General features: G+C 57.8%; 1 protein-coding gene across 1 annotated transcript in view; it reads left to right on the top strand.

Annotated features, from left to right (window-relative positions):
• Nucleotides 1-931: 931 nt before the first annotated feature.
• Sh2b3 (SH2B adaptor protein 3) overlaps nucleotides 932-7,284 on the top strand; it is a 34,316-nt gene continuing 27,963 nt past the window's right edge. The window contains exon 1 of the mRNA XM_076853112.2: nucleotides 932-1,012. The gene's annotated coding sequence lies outside the window, so the exon portion shown is untranslated. The remainder of the gene's footprint in view (nucleotides 1,013-7,284) is intronic.

The raw sequence follows: 7,284 nt of genomic DNA, 5'->3' as shown, positions 1-7,284 counted from the left end.
AGGGCTTCTTGGAGAAAGATACACCCCTTCTGGAGAGGGGAACAGGTGGCCGGGTAGAGGCTGGTCAGCACGGGCTCGGCCACGGCGAAAGCAGAGCTGAGAATGGGGACAGAACCCGAATAGGGAAGGTTGGCGGGCGGGCTCGGCAGAGTCGCGGATAGTCGGGGCCCGGCAGGGCTGGGCCCCCTCCCCGGGTGATGATGAAAGCTGCGATCGCTATTGCACTGCCGGGCCGGCGGACGCCGATAAGGCCCAGAGGGAGGGAGTCACTAGGGGCGCGTCCCCCCCAGGCCGGGTGGCTCCGCCCCTCCCCCGTCCCACCTGGCCCCGCCCCCGCCACGCTCAGACAGTCAGTATCTAGCAGGCGTCAGGTGGGTGGGGCCGCCCCTCCCGCAGTCTTTTCTTTAGGTTGCGCGACAATAATCCGGTGGCCCGGGTGTGGGCGTGGCTCGAGGAGGCCGCGCCTCTGCCCGGGCCGCGTCTGGAGACCCCAGGACCCGGCGGGCCACGGAGGAGCGGAATCGGTGGGTGGGGCCAATCCGGGCCCCGCCTCCTACCGAGCCCACGACCGCTCGCGGAGGGCAGGGGCGTGGCTCCCCGTGGCCCCGCCCCGAGGCCGCCCTCCCCCGCGGACTCGGCGCTAGCAGCGGGTTCCTTTTTACATAACGGCGCGGGGCGGCATGGGCTCGGTCCACCGCCTCCGCCCGGCCGCCCGCCTGGACTGTCGCGGCCCGCGGAGGCCACGGCGGCGGCAGCAAAGTTTCCCCGGTGGCGGTCCGGGGGCGCATCCTCCCGCAACCGTCAAGCGCTGGCGGCGGAAATGATGAGGCGCTGGCCATTTTCCGAGCCCGGGTTTCCTGCCTGAGCCCCGTTCCTGAGAGCCGTGAGCGCGGAGCCGGCGCGCGGGAGCGGACGCGCCCGGGGCGGGGGCCCGCCCACCCCCTCGGGACTTCGGGGGGCCGGGGACGCGCGACGCCATGGGCAGGCCGGGCCCGAAACCCGTCTCTCTCAGGTAAGCGCGCCGTGCGCTCCCCGAGGCCGGCAGGGCTCGGCGGGGATCAGGAGGCCCGCGCCCAGGGCTGCCCGGGTTCTGCGCACGCCCGCGGCGGCCCCATAGACCGTCCTGCTGCTAACTCGACGGAGGAGTCGGAGGGCGCGTTCCCGGCCTCGGCGACGCGCCCCGGCCGACACCCCCACCCACACACGTGCTGGGCACGGAGCGGCAGTTGGGCGCTGAGGGCGCCGAGAGCGCGCAGCCGACGCCTCCGGCCTCCCCAAAGCCGGTCGGGGGATCGGCCCCAGCTGGTGCCTGAGGAGAGGGTTGCGCGATCGCGGCTCCAACTGTGAAGTGAAAGTGGTCCAACGAGGCTGTGAGGATGGGCGAGCCCCTCCCCATTTTGACCTCAGGCCATGCAGTAAGAAGGCAGCAGTCCAGTTCAGGAGACCCCCTGTCACTCCTAGCACCACCCAGGTGGGTTTGGCCAGGCTCCCACGCACCACTAAACTAAGGGTTCAGTGGGTTTGGGGATCCCAGAGCATGGGATTCTCTAAACTGGGAATCCCCCCACCAAAACTGAGAGGATGTTGGGCTTATAGGTCAGCGTTGCCCGAGGGTATTTCAGGGGACTTTGAAAGTCCCTGGTGCAGAAAACCCCTCCTTCCTTTCCCCTGGCCAGAAAGCTTTTTCTTGGAGGGGGACTGCATTTAAGGAACTGGGGAGGGGGTCTGCCTGCCTGTCCCACTTCTTTTTTTTTTTTCCTTCCTAATTTCCTCATTCTCCTGTTTCTCTTCCCCATTCCCGGGCCACAATGATGTAGGTGAGGAGGTCATTGCTTGCAGCTGGGGGACTCCAGGGAGGGGCATGGCTAGGCTGGGCAGATGGGAGGAAGTGAAATCTTGGGTGGCTGGTGGGGGCAGGCAGGGGCTTTGGAGCAGAGGGCCTGACACCGTAACATCTGCAAGGCCAAAGTCCAGGTTTGATGACAGGAGGACTGAGATCTGAACCACAGACCCTTGCCCGAGAAACACATTCTCAGATACCCGGCAGCTGCCAGGCTTTGCTGGGGCAACTGGGCCAACCAGCCTTTCATTTACAGTTGGCCTTGGGGCCCTTGCCAGGGAAGTGGGCATGTGTGTCTCTGGGGATGTGGGTGCAAGTTGTGTTTGGATTTCCCATCACTGACCTGGTGGCCAGAATAGAAACAGCTTCACAGTTTCCTGGGAACCTGCAGGGCCTGGGGACATAATGGGGAAAGAGCAGACAGAGGCCACCTGGGCAGACTGGACTCGGGGGATGAGAGACCCAACTGAGGCCCATCAGGGAAGTTGGAAGAGTTTTTAGTGCACTTTTTCTGAGCCTTTTCCCACAGCCCCCCTCTGGGAGGGAAAATTCTTCTGAGCCAAAGGGTGAACATTCCTACAACTTGTGTGAGTCCCTGTGGGGCACACAAGCAGCCAGCTGGGAAGGGGCTGGCCTGAAGTATCAGCAACTCGGGTCTGAGGACCTTCAGGGTGGCAGAGGAAGGTCCTGGAGGCTGAACTTTCATTCCCCCTCTGCCTCTTTCCAAGCTGAGGTGTGGGCAAGTAACCCTGTCCACCTCAGTTTCTTCTTGTATAAAATGGGGTAATAACAGGTTTGCAGAAAAGTTTTAATGAACCGGTGTGTCAAAGGCACCTGCTGCCTGGCACAGAGAAGGGTTCAATTACATACGGGGGGTTGTTGATTTTGTCATTACCATCAGCAGTGTTATTGTTATTGGTGTGAAATGTTCCCTGTCAGCTGCATCTCCTGCACTGCCCTGGAGTTCCTCCAGTCTTGGGAGAAGAATTTTGAAGACTTGGGCAAGATGAGATGATAGCACTTCCTGGCTAAGAGGTCTTGCTTACCGCCTATGGCCTCAGTTTTCCCATCTGCCAAATGGGTGTGGTAAGAGAACCTACTCCTTAGGGTCACCGGAAGCATAAATGAGTAACTTCATAGAGAGTTTAGCGTGACATCTTCAGGAGCAGACTAAGGACGGTTTGTTCTTTGTTGGGGAGGTTAGCTCTGCTTGATTTTCTTCCTTATCCCCCTGCCCCCAAGCCTCTCAATCCTGGGCTTGAACCTCCTTCTATGAGAAACAGACCTTTCTAATCAGATCCTGTAGAGCTATTCCAACAGCCCTCAGTCTGTGGTGTCCTTCAGGTGCCTAGGTCCAGCTGTGCCATCCCAGAGTTTCTCCACCTCCAGGGTGGAACATCATTGGGGGCAGAGCCGCAGACACTTGGAGGGACCTCTTAGCTCTCAAGCTTAGGGCGACCTACCCCTGGTGAGGGAAGATAGGGTGTCCTATCCAGCCATGAAGGGCTCAGTGAAGGGGATCCTGGGAACCTGGCAGGGAACTATCCCTAATCTGGGCCAAGACTATTCCCTTTGCTGAACAGGTCTTTAGGGACCAGTTTATATATCCCCCACACCCTTATGGGGTTTTCCTGAGGCTCTGCCATTGCTGGGAATCCTTGTGTGGGTCACTTCATCTTTCTGAGACAATTAAGTCAGTTTCTGTGAAAGATTTTTAACACCTATGGGGCTTGATGAGAGGAGGCATATAAAGTGCTCAGTTCTGGGCCTGGAACTCGATGACCAACAGTAAATATTAAATGAAGACCTTTCCGTTCCGTCTCCCTGTAGCAGATGGGCTGTGGAGCAAGGTGGTCTCTGCTAACTTCTAACTCTGAGGCCATGGTGAATTATCTGACTTCTGCTGGGATCTGCCCAGTGGAGGCCGAGGGTCTTGGTCACTCAGATGGTTGTGGGAAGGAAGTGTATAAGCCTGGTGTGGAATAGGGACACGGAACTGTGTTGGCTGTGGTTATGCTGGCAGTGTGACCTGGGTTGTCAGTCTCTTTAAGCTACAGGTCTCGTCTGCAAAATGGGGTCCTAATGACTATCTGACAATTGTTTTGCATGCAGTCAGTGCTCAATAAGTGCAAGCTACTGCTGTTAATAATGTGGGGGGGGCATTTAATTGCCAGGCTTCCTGGAAAGAGGGTCCCCAGGGCCTCTCCCAGTGTTGAGCATCTTTGGCTGGATCAGGTAGGAAGCAGCATCCATCTGACAAAAGGGTCCTCAGTGTCCAGTGGGGCTATGTGGCCGCACGCTCCCAGCCAGACCCTGTTTCCTTTATCCCCTCTCCCTGAAGAAACTGAGGTGGGCAGGCTGCCCAAGGGAAGTGACTCAGCTGGGGTCACTTGTTGAGTCAGGCCTAATTGGACCCTGTAGCCCTGCACCCCAGTTTCCAGTGGCTTGAGGTCCCTTGGGGACTGTACAGGTCCCCAGGTCAGGCAGGAGATCCTTGGTCACAGCCAGGCATCCCTTACTTGGGCCCCATGTCCTATGCAGCCAATGTTCCTGTCAGGGCTCTGGGTCTCACTGGCCACCTCTAGGCTGGGTGTCCTTCCCTGCAGTAGGGGCAAGGGACACTTCCCCAGGGAAGCAGGTCCTCCTGGAGGCCCTGGGCAGCTCTGCCCTGGCCGGAAACCCAGCAGCTGAGCAGATGGCTGGAAGATTTTTCCTCCCACGCTACCCTGTCAGGGGTCGTCAAGGGGGGGGGGGTGGCCTGGCTGCAGGCTTCCTTGCAAGGGAGCCAGGCCTGGAGCCCCTGGGGGCCCTCCCGGATGTGCCCCCCCCCAAATGGCTGTGGGAGGGGTGGGGAGCTGACTGAATGTCCCCAGAGAGGCCTGGGAGGGAGGAAGTCTGTGCCCTGCTAACAAGCCAGACTCAGGCTCCTGACAGGACCTGGATGCAGGAGGCCAGGGAAGAACAGGATCTACTGGCTGGAGTGGGGGACACAAAAGCCTTTCACATGGAGTTTTTTCCTTCAGACCTTGCCTTGTGGTGTCCTCTCAAGGAGGAGAGGCCCAGAGAGGGCAATGTGTGTGGGGAGAGGTGCACAGGAACAGAGGCCTAAATGCCCTCCTGGCTTCCTGAGCTGCATGCTGAGTGGAGGGGGGATTGCTGCAGGTTTACCCTAGTCAGGGTCTCCCCTGCCCTCAACCCCAGGGCATTTACAGGAAGAATCCACGTCTTGTGAGGGGTGGGAGTGGGAGGTGGACTTCAGAGGGTATTACACATCCTTGGGGTATGGCACTGACTTTCCCCACCTCTCTAAGGCCGAGGCAGGGCGGTAGCTGGCTGGGGTGGCAGGCTGGGGGTGGCAGAGGAAGCCAGAGGACATTTCCTGTTCTGGCAGACTGTGCTGGCCTGATAAATGTCTCCAGGGAACTAGGTGACCCCGGAGAGGAGCATTAGGGACCAGCTGGCTGCCCCATGGTCTAAGGCAGAACCCACCTCAACGTCCACAGGGTGGGCAAAGCCCCTGCTTCCTGGGGGCTTCTCCGGCTGTCTCCTTGAATGCTGAGGGAGGTGGTCTGTTGAGTCCTTCAGCTCTCTGAGCCTCCTTGATGCTCTCGAGGCCTAGGGTCAACCTGAGAGCCTCCTAGAAGGAGGTGTCCCCCTCTGAGAGTGAGACTTCCTGCCCAGATATCTAAGAGCTGGGGCAGCAACAAGGGCTCTTGACTGGCTCTCTATTTATTCAGCAGTGCTGGGGATCAAACTAGGGGTACTCTACCACTGAGCTACACCCGGCCATTTTTCTTGATACTTTTTTTATTAGTTTTGATGGGCCTTTATTTTATTTATGTATTTATTTATTTATATGCAGTGCTGAGAATTGAACCCAGTGCCTCACACATGCTAGCAAGTGCTCTTTCCACTGAGCCAAACTACCCCAGCCCTTTTTATTTTTTTTGAGACGGGAGATAGGTCTCCCTAAATTGCCCAGGCTGGCTTCGAATTTGTGATCATCCTGCTTTAGCCTCCAGAGTAGATGGAATTATAGGCCTGCACCACTGTGCCCTGCTCGGACTGGCCAGTTTTAACTTCACAATTTAGCTCCCAGCCCCACCCCCCAAAGGCCTGGCAGGTGGCATTTCCACAGGTGGGTAAAGGGTTTCTGTGCGGGTGGGCTGGTCATTAGAGAGAAGGTGCATTTCCCTGAGTCTCGGTGCTCTTTAGGCCGAGGGCAGGGGGAGGCTGCTGGATCGTGGATTAGAGGTGCCCACAGCACACAGCCAGGATTCCCAGCTGACCAGGACCCGAGAATTTTCCTCCACTTGGCAGAGGCTTGAAAGACCCCTCATGATGGATGTGCTTGAACTGGGGAGTACCGGGCCTGGCCAAATCTTCAGGGCCCTTGTCAGGTCACCCTGGCAGACACAGAATGACTCTGGAGTTGGTATCCCAAGATGTAGGACCTCTACTCCCTGCTTGTAGGTGTGGCCTAGCTGTCTCCTTGTGTTTGCTGTGAAGAGTGGGGTGCCAGGAGGTACCAGGCTGAGATCTTCCTAATCTGAGTTGTCTTTGTCCCTTGTGGGATTTGGAGAAATCCTGGATGCCTCCATAGCTGGGAAGTGTCTGCCCCAGAATTCCAGGCTGAGCAGGTTGACACAGACCCCTCCCCATGCAGAAGTCTCTTCTAGTGAAAGGTGGTTCATTCCTTCAGCTGCCCATGCTCACAGAAGCTCTGGTAGTAGGATAGCAGTGTCCCCAAAGTCTCGCACACTAGAGTAGTCTAAGCCGAAGGTCTTCTGGGTCTCCTGTGAAGATTAATAATTGCTTCTTGCACCGAGCTTCTCAGCCTGAGTGAAGATTGTCACGGTCTAATCAGTTGCTCTTCATCGGTGCCTGGCACATAATAAAGCATTCAACAAACACGCTCCCTCCTGGGCCCAGGTGCAGGCAGGGACCACCTTCCTGCTGCCAGGCTGCCCCCCTGGCAAGCATACCTCCTGGGCAGTCCCCTTGCTGGCTTGGGCTGCAGCTGACTACACTGGCTGATGATTTCCTGCCTGGAGCCGCCTGAGCAGCCCTTATCCCCTGAGAAGGCCTTTTGTTCAGGCTCCTGTGACACCCCTGCAGGCTCTCCAGTGACTCTCAGGCAGGGAGGGCTGACTCTCTGGGCCTGGTGCTTTTCTCTTCTAACCATAATAATAATGAAATAGTGGCACCTGCTGTTTCTGAGGCCTACAGCAAGTACCTACATTTATCAGCTCTCAGAATGCTCCTAGCAGACACCAGGAAAGGACCATCATCCTGTCACACTTGAGGGGACTCTGAGGCTTTTAGAGGGAAGGCCCCTCTTTGCATCTTGTGGTGAGGAAGGAGCAGGGGCAAGATGTGAACCCAGATTTGGTTGGCAGCCTGGGGCCACTTGGGTGGGCTCTCGATGGTTTTCTCCAAGTCCC

This window comes from Callospermophilus lateralis, chromosome 1 (genome assembly GCF_048772815.1).
Source record: "Callospermophilus lateralis isolate mCalLat2 chromosome 1, mCalLat2.hap1, whole genome shotgun sequence".
NCBI lineage: Eukaryota > Metazoa > Chordata > Mammalia > Rodentia > Sciuridae > Callospermophilus > Callospermophilus lateralis.
This window is presented reverse-complemented; position numbering and strand designations above follow the sequence as displayed.